Raw genomic sequence first — 18684 nt, 5'->3', positions numbered from 1 at the left:
CTTCACTCACTAGGATTTTCACCTGGCTTCACTCACCAGGATTTTCTTCTGCCTGGCTTCACTCACCAGGACTTTCTTCTGCCTGGCTTCACTCACCAGGACTTCCAATCTGCCTAGCTTCACTCACTAGGACTTCTCTTCTGCCTGGCTTCACTCACCAGGACTTTCTTCTGCCTGGCTTCACTCACAAGGACTTCCAATCTGCCTAGCTTCACTCACTAGGACTTCTCTTCTGCTTGGCTTCACTCACCAGGTCTTTCACCTAGCTTCACTCACTAGGATTTTCTCCTGGCTTCACTCACCAGGACTTTCTTCTGCCTGGCTTCACTCACCAGGACTTTCACCTAGCTTCACTCACTAGGACTTCCAATCTGCCTAGCTTCACTCACTAGGACTTCTCTTCTGCCTGGCTTCACTCACCAGGTCTTTCACCTAGCTTCACTCACTAGGATTTTCACCTGGCTTCACTCACCAGGATTTTCTTCTGCCTGACTTCACTCACCAGGACTTTCTTCTGCCTGGCTTCACTCACCAGGACTTCCAATCTGCCTAGCTTCACTCACTAGGACTTCTCTTCTGCCTGGCTTCACTCACCAGGACTTTCTTCTGCCTGGCTTCACTCACCAGGACTTCCAATCTGCCTAGCTTCACTCACTAGGACTTCTCTTCTGCCTGGCTTCACTCACCAGGTCTTTCACCTAGCTTCACTCACTAGGATTTTCACCTGGCTTCACTCACGAGGACTTTCTTCTGCCTGGCTTCACTCACCAGGACTTCCAATCTGCCTAGCTTCACTCACTAGGACTTCTCTTCTGCCTGGCTTTACTCACCAGGTCTTTCTTCTGCCTAACATCCCAGTTAGGACTTCCCAGTTAAGTATCCGGTCATCCTTGACCTACTTGACTCTTCTTTAATCAACCTTGCATTGTCAAACATCGAAACTCAAACCAAGACTCAAGCTTGGTCAACCAGGTCAACCTTGACCTGAGGGATGTTGCACCAACAATCTCCCCCTTTTTGATGTTTGACAATACCAACACTATCACTTACAATACCACATGTAAGTTAGGCTAATCCCATAGCCTGAACCTTCTTCATGCCACTAGGTAATGAGTACATAAGTTAAGCCCTTCATTTTCCCCCTAAGAGGGCAAACTCCCTCTAGGTAATGAAAGCCTAACTTACTCCCTTTCACTCTCCCCCTATTGGCACACATCAAACCATGCCCCATTTTTGGGCACACATCAACAAATTCACTTGTTGAAAACTCTCCCCCTGAAGAGTTACTCATCGTTGTTCACAACTTCACTCGTTGTGATTAACACGATAATGAAGGTCCCATACCCTTCATTATCCTTAACCCTACATTCTCCCCCAATGTAGGCAAATGCCCATCCTTGAGCATTATCCACTTGAAACCACTTGAACAAATGAGGATATCCACTCCCCATTAAAGTTCAAACGCTCAACCTTGAGAATGTTCTTAACGGAAGGTTAACCACCTTCCAAGGTTCATGAAAAATAATTTTCATGTCTTTAAAGAGTCCCTCCCCCTAAAGACATGGTGGTAACTTCTGTCATTGCACCAACAATGACTTGGAATCCCTAAAACTTTAGGAAACCCAATTTTAGAAGTTTTGAGGTTCAAATATTCAAAATTTGAAACAAACCTCAACCTAAACTTCAACTTAGCCTTCCTTAACCAATTCATCCTTGTTTTCCACACGAAAACACCCTTTTTATGTATACAAATGTATTTTCAGGGGTTTGGAATGGTTACCTAGACTAAAATAGGTTCAAAGATGCTGAAATCAGACCTTACCAGCCAAAATCAGCATCTTCGATAGATTGGAGTTAGGTTCCAATCGATTGAACCCTGCTGAATCGATCCACTGATCAATTCAATCTTCTTGGATCGATCGGCTGATCGATCCAACGAGCTTCTGCTCGCGAGAAATGCCTTCTCAATCGATCGGCTGATCGATTGAGGCACTCCAATCGATCCACCGATCGATTGAAGGCCTGAAATTGCTGAAATTCAATTTCAGCTAATTTCATAAACCCCTAGAAAATTCTACAAAATTCCAAAAATCGTAAAAATTTGTGTAGACATTATTTAGGCTATAATTTATCATGGAAAAATAGTTTTCTATGAAAATGTATCATATTTTCAAAGATTGACACAAACTTGAGAACTTGCAAAAACTTTAGTGTTTTCTTTAAGTTTGTGTCTAACTATTCAATGGTAATTACTATCAAAAGATAGCCTTCACCAAAATTTTCCAAAATTATTTTTAAAACATTTTCAAAATCAATATCCCACCATATTCCTTGGGCTTAATGCACATTACTTGTACATTAGCTTTCCCAATGATGGGAAAACACATAACTATATGTTTTGATGAACTTAAAACTCAAAAGAATGCACTAAGTCAACATCTTGAGTTTTGTTCATCATCCTAATATCTCACTTGTATCTAATGTGCACTAAAACACATACAAGTCATCTTATTGGTCTTTATGAGATATAAAGTTTGGTTTTGCCCTAATCTAGGGATCATGCATATCTATCTAGGCATTTTGTGGATATTGAACATCCACTTAGGATGTTACTTGTTAATACCACTTGTTGAAAACACTTGTTGATAAATGTCATTTGTCCTTACTTTTAAGGAATTAAACTTAATGCATGATAATGTTATGACATACATCAAAATGAAATAGCTTTCAAAAGAAAGATTCCTATAATTACATGATGTATGTATGACATGACATGATATTTTTATATTTTTCATAATAAGTCATGAATGCAAAAATAGACATGATGTCATGGCATATGATGGGCACACAATCATGGCAAGGTTTAGCATAAATAAAATATACCTAGATTACCTATCTAAGTATCCTTAACCACTTAGCTAACTCAAAATATACCACTAGTTTTAGCTTAAAACGTTAAACCTAGATTGCCCTAAATGCTTCAAAGAAATGCCAAAACCTAAATTGACATTTCTATTTCTCTTGATTTGTTTATGCCATTTAAAAATTAAGCATATCCTCAAATGTTGGCATATTCCATTTTTCCTCAAGAGTAATCACATAAATCAAGGCCCGGATTGCCTTAAATGTCTAAGAGAATACCAAACTCCCAACTTGGTATTTCTCTAGGTTTTCTAATTTATGCCATTTTAAGATAAAATCAATTTTTCCACCATTAGGCCCATTTTACTCTTTCAAGGAGTAAGTAATAATTCCATTTCATTTTCAAAGGTTAACAAAAACCTTGAAAATGCTCCTTGAGTGTCAATTTCCTCAAAGTTGGGTTAACTACCCTTCTAATCGGAGTTGACACTCTCTAACCCATCTATGGGGTAGAGAAGATACTCCTAGGAACCCAACACCTATTGTTGCTCCTTGGATGCTCTAGCTACTCACTAGGAATAACTTCCCTAGCTACCTTCCTAGTGACCTTGTTGGGCTTCTTAGAAGCCTTGGTAACATTTTCTAGGTCAACTCTAGGGATAGCCTCCCTTATGACCTTGTTAGTGACTTTCTTAGACTTATTAGAAGTCTTAGTCACATTTGTTGTTGCAAAGATACTTCTAGGGATGACTTCCCTTGTATCCTTGACTTGACTTCTAGACTTAGGGTTGGTTCCATAGCTATATGGAACCCTATGGTAAGTAGGTACATCCTTTTTGATTTTAGGTTTGTATCCCAAACCTCTATGGCCCTTGGATGACCCTTGTTATCTTAAACCTAGATTTTGCTCATTTTTCCCTTTAAGGATATTTTCCATCCTTTTTAGGGTCTTTTCTAGTTTGTCAAGTCTTGACCTCAAGACTTGATTTTCTATCATTAAATCTTTAGATTTTGATTTTTCATTACACCCATGAGCATTTTTGTTTCTAGGCTTATAACTATGGTCCTTAGTGTGATTGCCTAGATTTTTATCCATCTTCCTAATCCTAGGTGTGGTAGTCTTAGCATGATAAGCTACATGATTTTCCTTAATGTTATCATGCTTCCTATTTTCATGGTAAATAGCATTAAAATGATATAAATTTGACCTAGCATGCTTTTTACCATTTTGCAAGGGAATAGGCTCAATAAAAGATACCTTCCTTTTTACCTTGGAGGCTCCCCCTTGAGTTGAGCTTCCTTCATGAGCCTTGACCATCTTCTTCCTCTTGGGGCATTGACTTTGGTAATGCCCTTTTTGTTGACACAAGAAGCACACAATGTGCTCCTTGCTCTTCTTTGTCCCGGGGGTGGTCTCCTTGGGCTTCTCTTTGCCTTTTTGTGTCACTTGACCCTTCTTCTTGGCCAAGTTGGGACACTTGCTCTTATAATGCCCACTTTCCCTACACTCAAAACATATTATATAATTTTTATTTTTAATTGAAACATTTATACCTTCTTGTGTAGGGATGACACTTGCTCCTCCATTTGATATTTCTTAAATTTTGGAGGTGGCACCATCTTCTTCTTCTTCACTTACCCGGATGTAGAGGCCTCTTCTTGCTCCGGGTTCATTGATCTACACTCCCCCTCAATCCTAGAGGTGGTGGCTTCATCATCTTGTACATGGAACAAGGAGTATGCTCCCTCCTTGTTCTCTTCATTGCACTCCCTTGAAGATGAAGCTTCTTCTTGGACTTCTTCTTTGGAGGTTGAGCCTCTCTCAACCTCGGAGTCCTCCTCTTGGTCTTGCTCCAAAGAGTCACCCTCTCTAGATTCTTCTTGCTCTTGTACAGTGGAGGGGATCTCTTCATGAAGCTTGGCCAATTTACTCCATAATTCCTTTGCATCTTCAAATTCTCCAATTTTGCAAAGGATGGTGCTTGGCAATAAATTGACCAAAAGCTAGGTCACTCTGTCATTGGCCTTGCACCTTTGGATTTGGTCTTGGCTCCACTTGCTCCTCTTGAGTACTTTGCCCTTGGAATTTGTGGGAGCTTCAAAACCTTCCATGAGAGCAAACCATTGCTCTATCTCCACCATTAAGAAGTTTTCGATCCTTGATTTCCAAAGATCGAAGCTTGTAGATGTGTATGGTGGAGGCACCCTCGTGTCGAATCCGAGTCCATCTCGGAATTCCATTTGAAGTTGAGCTTCTTGATGAAGTCTTCGACTTGTAGAATTTTGCTCCAACTTCTTCACCCTCTAGCTTTGCTTGTTTTGTTTGCCCCTTCCGGCGATGATTCCGGTGAAGAGCGACCTTGCTCTGATACCACTTGTTGGGACCGAAAAGTAGCTAGAGGGGGGTGAATAGCTCATCGCGTGCTAGGTGCTCGTCATTGCTTGTTTCTTCAAAGATGCGCAGCGGAAATACAAGAAACAAACCACACAACGCTAACAAGGTTGGTTTACTTGGTATCCACCTCACAAGAGGTGACTAGTCCAAGAATCCACACCTACTCACGCACCCTCCACTAAGAAAATCCTCCTTTTCGGTAACTACCGAAGGCGGAGAAGCCCTACAAGTTCACACTACAAGAGGAAGGGGAAAGGATACAAAATACAAGCACAAAGCTTACAATGAGTACAAGAAAACCCTAACCCTAGCTTTCTTCCTCTTGCAATAGATCCGCCTCTTGACTTGGAAGAACCTCCAAGAACCTCAAGAACTGGCGTGGAGAGCTCTGTGGAGTCGCTGGTGAAGTTCTTCTGCAGCCATCGCACGCCTGCAGCTCAAATACGACGCAACGGTCGGATCCCGATCGATTCGAAAGCTCCCAATAGATCGGGGAGGCTTTGGAATCGATCCACGGATCGATCCAGAGCGCCTCTGTGCTCTGGGAAAATGCCTGGATCGATCCACGGATCAATCCAGTGCTTATCGCGCGAACCAGTAGCGTCCCAATCGATCGGCTGATCGATTGGGACCTCTGGATCGATCCACGGATCGATCCAGAGGCTTTCTGTTCGCTGGGAAAGGCCTGGATCTATCCACTGATCGATCCAGAGGCTTTCTGTTCGCTAGTAAAAAGCCTGGATCGATCCACTGATCGATCCAGCTCCTGGATCGATCCACTGATCGATCCAGCTCTTGGTTTTTTCCCAAAACCAAGTCCCAAGCCTCTCAAACCAACATTCGGTCAACCCTGACCTGTTGGTACATCATGCCTAGCATCTGGTCACTCCCTTGACCTGCTAGGACTCTCTCACCAAGTGTTTGGTCAATCCCTTTGACCTACTTGGACTTTTCTCTTCGTGCCAAGTATCCGGTCACTCCCTTGACCTACTTGGACTTCCACCAGATGTCTGGTCAATCTTGACCCATTTGGATTTTCCCGTGCCTGGCTTCACTCACCAGGTCTTTCACCTAGCTTCACTCATTAGGATTTTCACCTGGCTTCACTCACCAGGATTTTCTTCTGCCTGGCTTCACTCACCAGGACTTTCTTCTGCCTGGCTTCACTCACCAGGACTTCCAATCTGCCTAGCTTCACTCACTAGGACTTCTCTTCTGCCTGGCTTCACTCACCAGGACTTTTTTTCTGCCTGGCTTCACTCACCAGGACTTCCAATCTGCCTAGCTTCACTACTAGGACTTCTCTTCTGCCTGGCTTCACTCACCAGGACTTTCTCCTGCCTGGCTTCACTCACCAGGACTTCCAATCTGCCTAGCTTCACTCACTAGGACTTCTCTTCTGCCTGGCTTCACTCACCAGGTCTTTCACCTAGCTTCACTCACTAGGATTTTCACCTGGCTTCACTCACCAGGACTTTCTTCTGCCTGGCTTCACTCACCAGTGTTGGTGCAACCTTAGGTCAAGGTTGACCTGGTTGACCCGACTCGAGTTGACCTGACTCGAGTTGTATTTTGATGTTTGACGAGAATAGAAAAGTTGTATCTTGATGTTTGACAAGAATACAAACTTGGGAGATTGTGGTTGCAACCTTCGGTCAAGGTTGACCTGGTTGACCCGACTTGAGTTGACTTGATACGGGAAAAGTCCAAGTATGGAGACTTGGTACGGAAAAGTCCAAGAAGGGAGCTTGGCACGGGGAAAAGTCCAAGTATGGAGACTTGGCACGGAAAAGTCCAAGCAGGGAGCTTGGCACGGGAGAAGTCCAAGTATGGAAGCTTGGCATGAGGAGTCGGAGAGAGCTCGGTAGCTCGTTCTCCGGACTAGGTCAGAGAGGGCTCGGGAGCTCGTTCTCTGGACTAGACGAAGTCGGAGAGGGCTCGGCAGCTCGTTCTCCAGACTAGGTCAGAGAGGGCTCGGGAGCTCGTTCTCTGGACCAGACAGAGTTGGAGAGGGCTCGGTAGCTCGTTCTCCGGACTAGGTCAGAGAGGGCTCGGTAGCTCGTTCTCTTGACCGGATGAAGTCGGAGAGGGCTCGGTAACTCGTTCTCCGGACTAGGTCAGAGAGGGCTCGGTAGCTCGTTCTCTGGACCGGATGAAGTCGGAGAGGGCTCGGTAGCTCGTTCTCCGGACTAGGTCAGAGAGGGCTCGGTAGCTCGTTCTCTGGAGCAGATGAAGTCAGAGAGGGCTCGGTAGCTCGTTCTCCAGACTAGGTCAGAGAGGGCTCGGTAGCTCGTTCTCTGGACCGGACGTGGAAATCAGAGAGGGCTCGGTAGCTCGTTCTCCGGACTAGGTCAGAGAGGGCTCGGTAGCTTGTTCTCTGGATCGGACATGGAAGTCGGAGAGGGCTCGGTAGCTCGTTTCTCTAGACTAGGTCAGAGAGGGCTCGGTAGCTCGTTCTCTAGACCGGGAAGGCTTTAGGATTTAGGGCTGGGAAGCTCTAAGGCATTGGATCGGTCTGGTGACCGATTCAGTGATACTCAGGTTTATCTGATCGGTCTGGTGACCGATCAGTAACCAAACAGTGGTTCGCTGTAGGTTATCTGATCGGTCCACAGACCGATCAGAAAACGATCAGGAAGCTACTGATCGTTGCATGATCGGTCCACAGACCGATCAGGCCTTTAAAGCCAACCTTCACAGAGATGGCTGACCGGTCTGGGGACCGATCAGCCTAGGGCCTGATCGGTCCACAGACCGATCAGATGGCTCCCAGACCGATCAGGGTGGAGCCTGATCGGTCCAGGCCTAGCCGTTGCGACACAACGGCTAGATTTCTGTGTTGATCTTTGTCTTCTTCACAGGTGCAACAGGTACAGGATATATATCGAGGTCGAGGGCCTCTATAGGACAGTTCTTGCTCTTCCTCCTTACTGCGATTTGAGCTTTGCTGAGCTCCTCTTTGCTGAAGCTTCGTGTGAGCTTCCCTCGACTGGTTGATCAGCTGCTGTTGGCATCATCCGTGAAGTTGTTGCTTCATCAACGGACTCCAGTCAACGAGAAGAAGGCAAGCAAACTTGGTAGAGTGTATTTACATTCATATTATCCATTGTTTCTTGATTTATTTCTTGTTCTCCTTTATTGCTGTTGCAAAAGAGATTGTGGCGAGGTTTCTCCACCCAAAAGGAGTTCATATTAGCCGGTTATCCGGGGTCTCATCCACCGACGGATTGATAGGCTTCGTCCACCTTACGGACACGCAGAGGAGTAGGAGTATCATCTCCGAACCTCGTTACATCATCGTGTTTGAGGTTTGATCTTCTCCACTTTCGTTTCTACATTGTATTTCCGCTGCGCTAACCTAAATTGTAGGAAGAAACGATAATTTGAGGTCGGCTATTCACACCCCCCCTCTCTAGCCTCATCCGAAGGTCCTAACAAGTGGTATCAGAGCAAGGTTGCTCTTCGTCGGATTAACACCCGGGGGAGCACAAGCTAGAGAATGGATCTACTTGGAGAAGACATCACGATTCCACCCTTCTACGATCGCGATGACTTCGTGTATTGGAAGGTAAGAATGAAGTATTTTCTTATGACTAACCTAGTGAATTGGAATTGTGTACGAGTAGGTTTTACTCCTCCGGTGGATAAAAAGGGAGAACCTCTCGAGAAGAAGAAGTGGACGAAGGAACAAATCCACCAATCCACAATCAATGACGAGGTAACGAAAATCCTTGAATTTTCATTACCTAATGATATCTTGTGTAAGATAGGTGGATACAACGATGCCAAGGAGTTGTGGAACAACTTGGCTAAGTTCCATGAGGAGAGCTCCAATTCAAGTCATGAAGAGGAGTCAAGTGAGCCAAGTAGCTCACATCATGGAGGTATGGAATTAGAAGTTGAGGGCTACTCAACATCTAAGGAAGAAGAGGAGGAGAGTTCTTCATCAAGATTGGTGCAAGAAGAAGCCTCTACCTCCGGAAGGGATGAAGAAGAAAGCGTATATCCATCCTCAACCTTAGGTAACTCAAGCAACTTAATTTCAAATAAATTACATATAATGTGCTTTGAGTGTAGGGAATATGGGCATTACAAGAGTAAATGTCCAAAGAGGATTAGGAAGACTCCACCGGCGCCAAAGGTCAAGGAAGCCGGAGTCCCGATACGCAAGGGCAAGGAGCACGTGGTGTGCTTCCAATGCAAGCAAAGGGGACATTATAGGAGCCAATGCCCGAGGGGGAGGCAACCTCACAAGGACAAGAGACCAAGCACATCTATAGGGGGAGCTAAGGCCTAAGGTACCCTTTAAGGCACATTATTGCAATTCTAATAAGAAACATGCTAGTAGCTTTATTGCAATTGCCAATGATGATAAGCATGATAACCATAGAAACCGATACATGTGCTTAGGTGCCAAACATGTTAGTCTAGGTAAGGATAATACTAGAAATGCCAACCCTATAATTAACTCATCTAAGGTTAAGGAAAACATAGATAGGAATCCCAAAACAACTAGACATATGCCTAGGAATACCTCAAAGAAAAATGACAAATTAAAACTTGAGGTATTAGAGAAGGAAAATCAAGTCTTGAGGTCAAGACTTGACACCTTAGAAAAGACTCTTAAGAATTTGGAGAAGTCAACTCTAGGGTCTAAGGGTCAAAAGGAAAAGCCCAAGGACATGAGAGGTTTGAGTCACAAACCTAAGTCTCAAGTGGTCAAGCCCACTTACCATAATGTTCCATTCGATTATGGAACAAGACCTAGGATTAGGAAGACCATCACCAAGGTCACAAGGGGAGTCACCCCTAGAGTTGATCTTGATGAGTCCCAAATGACCAAGGCTTTAAAGCCTAGGAGGGTCATTAGGAGGGTTGCTAGGGAAGTCATCCCTAGTGAATATTTAGTGAACCCAATGAGCTCAAATAGGTGTTGGGTTCCTAGGAGCGTGATTTCATCACGCTAGATGGTTTAGTGGGTGCCCACCTTATTTGGATAGGTAGTTAACCTAATCATGGCACAAGGTGGCATTTTAGGAAGTTTCAAGGTATAACCAAGCCTTGAAAATGAAATTAAAAAATTATTCCTAAGGTGATTAGGATGTGTCAACCACATTTGAGGAATTTTCTATGGTCAATCTAATTGACACATAGTGATCTAAAAATATTTAGTATATGATTTTAGATCTATTACACTTAGGAATATAGAATTTATGGCAAAATGATCAAAATTATCAAAAATGACAACTAAAGCTAGAATTAGGTATTTTCTATACCTTTATATGTTATTTGCTATATATTGTTTGCCATATGCCATGTCATGACATCATATCTAATTTACTATCATTTGAAATGTCATGATAATGCTTAGGTTAGTTATATGTCATGCCTTATTTAAGTTTCATACTTTATGTCATGACATCATGACATTGGCACATGTTCCCACTTATGATATTATTTTATGTCATGTCATCATCTCTTGCATGTATGATCAATTAAATTGATTTAAGGATAAAAACACAATTTGATATGGAGATCAAATTGTTGTTTAGAAAATGCATGAGAACTTAGCTTAAGATGACCTAAACCCATATCTCACATCAAAATTGACTTGGATGTGTTTGATACACCTTAGATGTGTGTGAGATATTAGGATTATGAGTTAGGATCAAGGTGCATAATTCTTGTACCTAGATGAGCCTAATTCGAAATTAAGGATCATAGGGAAAGCTTGCGTACAAGTCATGTACACTTAGCCCTAAGATTGTGGTCCTAAATTAAATGGTTTAAAATCATTTCAAAATTGATTTGAAAAACCTTGATGAAGCTTTTCTAGTGATAGTATTCATCATTGAGCAAGTTGATACAAAGATGGATTAACCTTGAACTATTTCAAAGTCTTTCGAACTTTGTATCAAGATTTAAAAATGGAAGTTATTTTCATAGAAAACTATTTTTCCATGATAATATATGTTATGACGAATGTATCCTCAAAATTTTACAATTTTTGAAATTTTCTGTGATTTTTTAGGGGTTTCTGAATTTCGGGAGAAAAATCAGAAATTCTTATCAGAGCTTTGTGAACCGATCAGAGGGGATGCTGATCGGTCTAGGGAGGTCTGGATCTTGTGGTACCACATAATTGAAAGATGGATAAGTACCACATACACGGCTGGATGTAAACGCAGCGGAAATCACAAGAGAAACAAATGTATGACCGACAAAGTCACTAACTAAATTACCTGCAACCACCAGACTAGACTCCAAAATCCATATCGAAGCATACAATACCAAGTTCACAAAACCAAAACATAAATAGTGCTAGCAACCAAAACAAGAAAAAGAAACTATCCTCGAGTGTGTCGTGGGACTGGCAGCTGAGACTCTCCAAGCATCCATGACTCATCTACCTGTTACCTGGCGAAAGAAAACCAATTTGCGAGGTGGTGAGCATTGGAACTCAGCGGGTAAGGAAAGAGATAGTGCATGAACATAACATCTAACTAGAAAGTGAGCCAAGAGTATACAGTCTCATAAAGGAATAGCAGATACTACAATAGAACTCAAAATAAATGCTCATACCTGGAACCATATCCTAGGCTAGGTATAGTAGGTCAGAACTGGTACTAATCTGCTACAGTACTGCTCATAACTATAGAGGTAATAAGCAAGGTATATACAAATTTCCAATGACTAAACATCGAAAACGAGAATATATCTCAACACAAGCATATCAGCATATGCGAACAACAGCAGTAAGTAAGCAATAAGAGCATATATAAACAGCAGCAATCATAGCAAATATAATAACAGCGTATGCACGGATGGTCACTCCCGCCCACCTCTCCGCACCATGACCCCTGTATGGTCGAGAGGCCGGGTCAGTGACAGACTGTACACCACTCCAGCTACCACTCACACAAATGGCCGAGGGGACAGTTGCATAGTAGCTAACTAGCTACATCTGCGACGGGGTCCCTGCTGCTCGTACTCCAGCTACCACTCACACGAGTGGCCGAGTGCGACACGACAGGACAAGCGACATCAACTCCAGCTACCACTCTCATGAGTGGCCGAGGATGCAGCATGCATGCCATGACATGATGCGAACAATGCAACAGTCATCATATATATATATATAAGCAGAAACAGGTATGCTACATGAAGTCAGCATGCTCAATATCGTACGTAAATAAGCAACAGTCAAAACATACAAACATAGTTTCTAGTATCTGCTACTGATCATGGACAACAACAAGAGACTGTATGGATATAAAAACGAGTAACTCAAAGATTTTGAGTGGAAGTATCAAGCACAGGAAAGTAAGAGTGGAGTCAAGGTAAACAGTCCTTATCCAAAATAAATCATGCACTAAGGTCAAAGTACTAAAAGAAAACAAAGCAAGAAGTACCCACCTTTATATGTAGATCGTGTCAACCGTCTTCAATCAACGTCCTGCAAATCACGTGATGTACAATTTAGCTAATTTCATAAACGACACTAGCTAAACCGAAACCCGACTTAATTAGGGAAAAGCCCTAATCCAACTATGAACCTCAATTCACCCAAATCTATCCAGAGATCAAGGCTATCTTCCAAAACCAAAACAATATTGAGGTTGATTCAAAATATACAAATATGTCTAGGAGATTTAGCTAACATGAAAAGAAACAACGACCACCTCGGATTTGATTCAAAATCCACCAAAATCTGTCACAGAAATATAAAGACAACATAAGTTAACAAAGCTCAAGGAATAGCCCATCCAAACCCCTCAAACCTGTCCAGAACTCCCATTAATAAAAGGAAACAAGCTTGACCTCGAAAATCAAATCTCATCCCACCAATCTGCACTAAAGGTCCAGAGTCATCATGAAGGAGCAAACCTCATAGAAATCAACTTACAACCTCTCAAATCTATACCAGAAAATCCAACCAACACAAAGGAAACAACCTCGAAATTGAATCGAAACTTCCCAAAGCTGATACAAGGTACGACAACAAGAGGGGAAGTCAAGCAACATTTCAATCGAGTCTCAGCCATCATATTCTGTTCCAAAATTTCTATAGCTATCACAAGGAGCATATGCACAACAAAATCCATACCACACCTCTTCCCAAACAAAAATCTGAACCCAATATACCTAGAACTCTATCTGTATCTACCGAGGAAGAAACTTACTGGATAGCTTTTGTTGGGGTCGGAGGTGGAAGAGATTCGGCGGCCGGAGGTGGAAGAGATCCAGCTGTCGGCGCTAGGACAGGGTGAAGCCAACCGGCGCTAGGGCAGAGATTTGGCAGCCAACGTTGGGCAGCGATCAAGGGCAGAGGAAAGGGTCGGCTGTTGGCACTAGGGTTGGAATAGCGACGTTGTGGTGCCCGCGTGAGGAGATCAGGCGACGTGTGGCTCGGGGAGGAAGAGGTCCGGCGATAGGGCTGCCCGACCCGAGAGAGAAAGGGGAAAGTCGGCGGTGTCGCGGGGTAAGGGCTCGGGGAGAAATCGCGTGAGGAGGAGAGCCGGCGGGGGTGTGGGAAATTCATGAGCGGGAGAGGGCTCGGGGAAGAGGGGTTTTTATAACTTAGGACTTAGGGATTTTTCAATTAAACCCTAGATAAGTTCCTTAATCAACTCCTGCATCCGGGTATTCCAAACAGGCTTTTTCTCGCCCATAAGTGCATCCCCTCTAAATACGTCACACGAGCTCCGATTAAATCCCAGAAAATTTCTAAAAATTCCTAAAAATTTCAATAAGATTATTTGTCAAATAACCCTATTTTTTAATTATTATTTCATTATCGTATTTTACATTGTTAATCTTTAATATACATTTTTATTTATTATTGAGTAGAGACTTGTTTTTTAATTATATATTTCTATTGCATTTTTATTCTTCATTTATGCTTGATGCATAATCAATTTTTGAGTATTAATCTGATTTATTTATAATTTAATAATTGGTCATCAATGTTTTCTTTTCCAAGTTCAGCTTCAAATGTGTAATTGATCTTTTTTGGCCTCTGGATTGATACGTTGATTTTTTTTCATTATAGGTCATCATGGCTAGACAAAAAAAGAAAGGGACAACCATGTTGGAAAAATTGAATGGTGATAAAACAAATGTGGTAAAAGGTAATATATCTCAAGTGCATCCTTCTACACGTGTAATAGAGAAACCACAACAACAAAGGCCAAATAACATATTACGTCCAATAATTCATCATCCACAAACAAGATCCAAGCATCAATCACAAGTTCAACAAGCATCAACATTGCAAGCTCAAACTTTGGAGCTCATTGATGAACTACAAAACTCGCAATCAATTGATCCACCTAATTCACAACCTGGATTAACCTTACCAAATTCAGGTTAGTTTATATTGATTTCCGAAGTGCTCAATTATTTTTTAAATTTCTTGTATTATTTGTCACCTCTCTTTGTTGGTTCTTTTTTTACTTATTGTAATTTATAAGTCTTTTACATTTGTTGAATTTCTAGGAGAAACTAATAATGGAGTGACTAAAAAACGAGGAAGAGGCCCTGCTCAGGGTAATTTATCTCAAGTGCATCCTCCCACACGTGTACTAGAGAAACCACAACAACAAAGACCAAATAATATGTTACGTCCAATAGTTCATCGTCCACAAACAAGATCCAAGCATCAATCACAAGTTCAACAAGTATCAACATTGCAAGCTCAAACTTTGGAGCTCATTGATGAACAACAAAATTCACAATCAATTGATCCACCTAATTTACAACCTAGTTTAACCTTGCCAAATTCAGGTTAGTTTATATAGATTTCTAAAGTGTTCAATTATTTTTTAAATTTCTCGTATTCTTTATCACCTCTCTTTGTTGGTACTTTTTTACTTATTGTAATTTACAAGTCTTTTACGTTTGTTGAATTTATAGGAGAAACTAACAATGAAGTTACTAAAAAGAGAGGAAGAGGCCCTGCTCAAGGGGATTTACATGCAGGTGAAAAGTTAATAGTTGATTTCAACGAATCATTCCAAGCTATTGGATCGAATGCAGGGAAGTATTCATCATTGCTTGGTCGAATTGCTCGTAATGGTGTCCAAGTTCCCTTAACATATGTGGAATGGTCTGACATGCCCACACATGTTACAGATTATATCTGGAATGAAGTTCAAGTAAGTTCTCCATTTTTGCTCTATTATTAATCATATCATATGACCAATATGACAAGCAATGTTTCTAACCTAGTTATAATAATTGTTTCTAAATATTTTTTAACTGTTCATATATCTCCTATAAATTATATAGGAGAGCAGTAATGCCCCTCTGGCACATAAGTCTGTATGTCTTAAATCTGTTGGCGACAAATGGAGAAAGTGGAAGAATCGAATTAAAACTGATTATTTTAATGGAAAGACGTATGACCAATTGTTAACCAATGTTCCTAATCGTGTTGAACCTGAGCAATGGAGGATTCTCATCGAGTACTGGAGTACAGACAAATTTCAAGTAATCTTGTCTCAAATAACATTGTTTATGTTTTTTTAATTATTGTCATTATAACCTGTTCAAAAAAATCTCTATTTTTTTTAAAGGAAATTTCAAAGAAAAATGCACTCAATAGAGAACTTGTGGGGCCAATACATAGGACCGGAAGGATTTCGATGCCTAACTTCAAAATAAAAGTATGTATAATTATAATATACTATATTTTTCTGGTAACAAATTTATAAAGATTTGTCATTTTTATATAGTTGGCAGCTGATGGAAAGTCAACTGATCCCTTAACAACATACATTGAGGCTCGTTCTAAAAATGGAGTTCCAGCTGATGCTGAGGCTGCAAATTTAATAGTAAACACATTCATTTATAATTCTTATATTATTTAGACATTATCATTTTGTTTACTTGTGAAGGATCTATATTTATTGATGTTAATAAACATCTAGGGTCAAATGCAAGAAAAGTTATCAGCGGTACCTATTGAGGATCAAACACCTGAGTTGAGATAGAAGATTTTCAATAGTTTCATGGGAAATCAAAGTCATGGTTATGTTCGCACTATGGGTTTAGGTCATAGTCCTTCTGATATGCGTACTCACCCTTTGTTATCCAATGAACATTCAAATGAGTTAATAAAAATGGCTACGGAGAAAGCTGTAGCAGAGTGTATGAAAGTAGTGACTCCTATTCTAAACCAAATGAAATCTCAAATAGATGCACTTCAATCAAAGTTAGAGAATCATGAATCCCCATTGACTCATCTTGGTATGGAATCCAGTGAATTTAGAAATCAAAAGGTATCTTTACTTTATTTAAATAACTGACTTTTATAATGAATTTTGATAGTTTTGTGATACGTACATTATTTTTTATTTAGGTTGCAGATAATATTATTTCACATGAACAAGGATTGTATAACCAACAGGTACATTGGTAGTTGTTTTCATAAGAATTTTTTTAGTTTTATTAACAATTTTGGTGATGTAGTAGTGTATATATTTTTAAGCTGTAGATAAATTTATTTTACAGGTGCAACAACTTGAAAGACACAAAGATATTGACAAACACATAAACCATCATTTCTTATTACGAGATGAAGAGGTTTGTTTAACTTAGGGTTGTTTATGTTGTATATATATATAGTTGCAAGAAAGAGGATTATGTGTTAGATGATGAGATTTCTTATTGAAATGTTCTGTTTATTGATTTTTTTTTAACAGTATATATTATAAATCATCTTTACCTCTAATAAGAGTTTTTTTTATGTTCAGGATTCTGATGAAGAAGGATTATAGAAGTTATCTCTAGATCACGAGGAGTTGTTCTTTAGACTTTCTTTTATGTAACTTTCATGGGAACAGTTTTTTTTTGGATGAATGTTGGATGTACTGATTATAGAATTTTATATTGTGGATATCATTTTTAATTTATAAAAAGAGAATTTTTCCTTTTGTTTTGAAATGACAATTTATTAGATTTAATCTAGATTAATTAATTTGTATAATAAATGTTCTTTAAAGATTATTAATTTTTATCATAATTGTTGCATTTAACAAGTTAAAATATTAGGGACAGTAATTTACTGTCTTCACTTCTATTTGAGACAGCACATTACCATCTCAATTTAGTGTCTTTAGTTTTTTTCATAGGATAAGACACAACATTTGAGACAAAACAATAACTGTCTTAAATACTTTTGAGACAATTAAATAATTGTCTCATCACTGTCTTAAATAGCATTTGAGACAGTACAACTGTCTCAATATTTTTTTGAGACGCTTGTATTAGGGACGACTACATTACTGTCTCATCACCGCCTCAAAAATATTTTGAGACAGTAAATATATAATTTAAGACATATTTTGTTGTGTCTCAAAAGCCTAGTTTTCTAGTAGTGTGTCTTCTTCATTTCAGCTATTTCCTCAAGAGTCTTGAGATACATACTTTTGTTAAAAAAAGTACCTTTCGCTATAGGTGTCTGTTTAATGTTACAATCTGACATATTGAAGTGTTGTAGCATTTTAGTGATATAAGCTTCTTGAGACAAACCCAAAAGCCTTTTTGATTGATCTCTAACGATCTTCACTCCTAAGATGTACTCTACTTCTCCCATATCTATTATGTCAAATTGTGATGAAAGCCAACTTTTGACTTCTATCACACACTTTTTGTCGCTTCCAGCTATTAGCATATCATCAACATATAATGATAAAATGACAAACTTTCCTTTTTCCTTTCTTAAGTAAACACAATGATCCTCATTGATCATTTCGAAACCATAAGACAAAATGACTTCATTGAATCTTATGTTCCATTGTCTTGACGCTTGCTTTAGCCCATATATAGACTTCCTAAGTCTACATACTCTTTTTTCTTGGCGTTCAGCAACATAACCTTCTGATTGTACTATATAGATTTCTTCGTCAAGATTACCATTAAGGAAAGTCATTTTTACATCCATCTGATGTAATTCCATGTCATATTGTGTTACTATAGCTAGGATGACACGTATTGACACAAACTTTACAACTGGGGTATATCCTTTTGGTTTTAGGGGTAATATCCTCCATTTGGGTGTATCCTTTTATAACTAATCGAGCTTTGTATCGATTAATCGATTCATCTGCTTTCCTCTTTACTTTGAGAATCCACTTATTCCCAATAGCCCTTCGGCCCAGAGGAAGATCGATTAAATCCTAAACTTGATTCTTTCTCATTAGCTCCATTTCTTCATCCATTGCAATTTTCCATTCTTTTCTAATTGAGCTTCTCAAAGCTTCCTCAACTGTTAGAGGTTCCTCATCATCAACTGGGAGAATCATCAATGCCTCATTCTCAATATCAAACCTTCTCCGAGGAATAATTTGACGATTACTTCTTCGAAGGTTAGACTGTTGAGAACCTGACTCATTCAGTGGCAAATTACTCCCACTAGGTTGACT

Source organism: Zingiber officinale, chromosome 9A (assembly GCF_018446385.1).
Source record: "Zingiber officinale cultivar Zhangliang chromosome 9A, Zo_v1.1, whole genome shotgun sequence".
Taxonomy (NCBI): Eukaryota; Viridiplantae; Streptophyta; class Magnoliopsida; order Zingiberales; family Zingiberaceae; genus Zingiber; species Zingiber officinale.
This window is presented reverse-complemented; position numbering follows the sequence as displayed.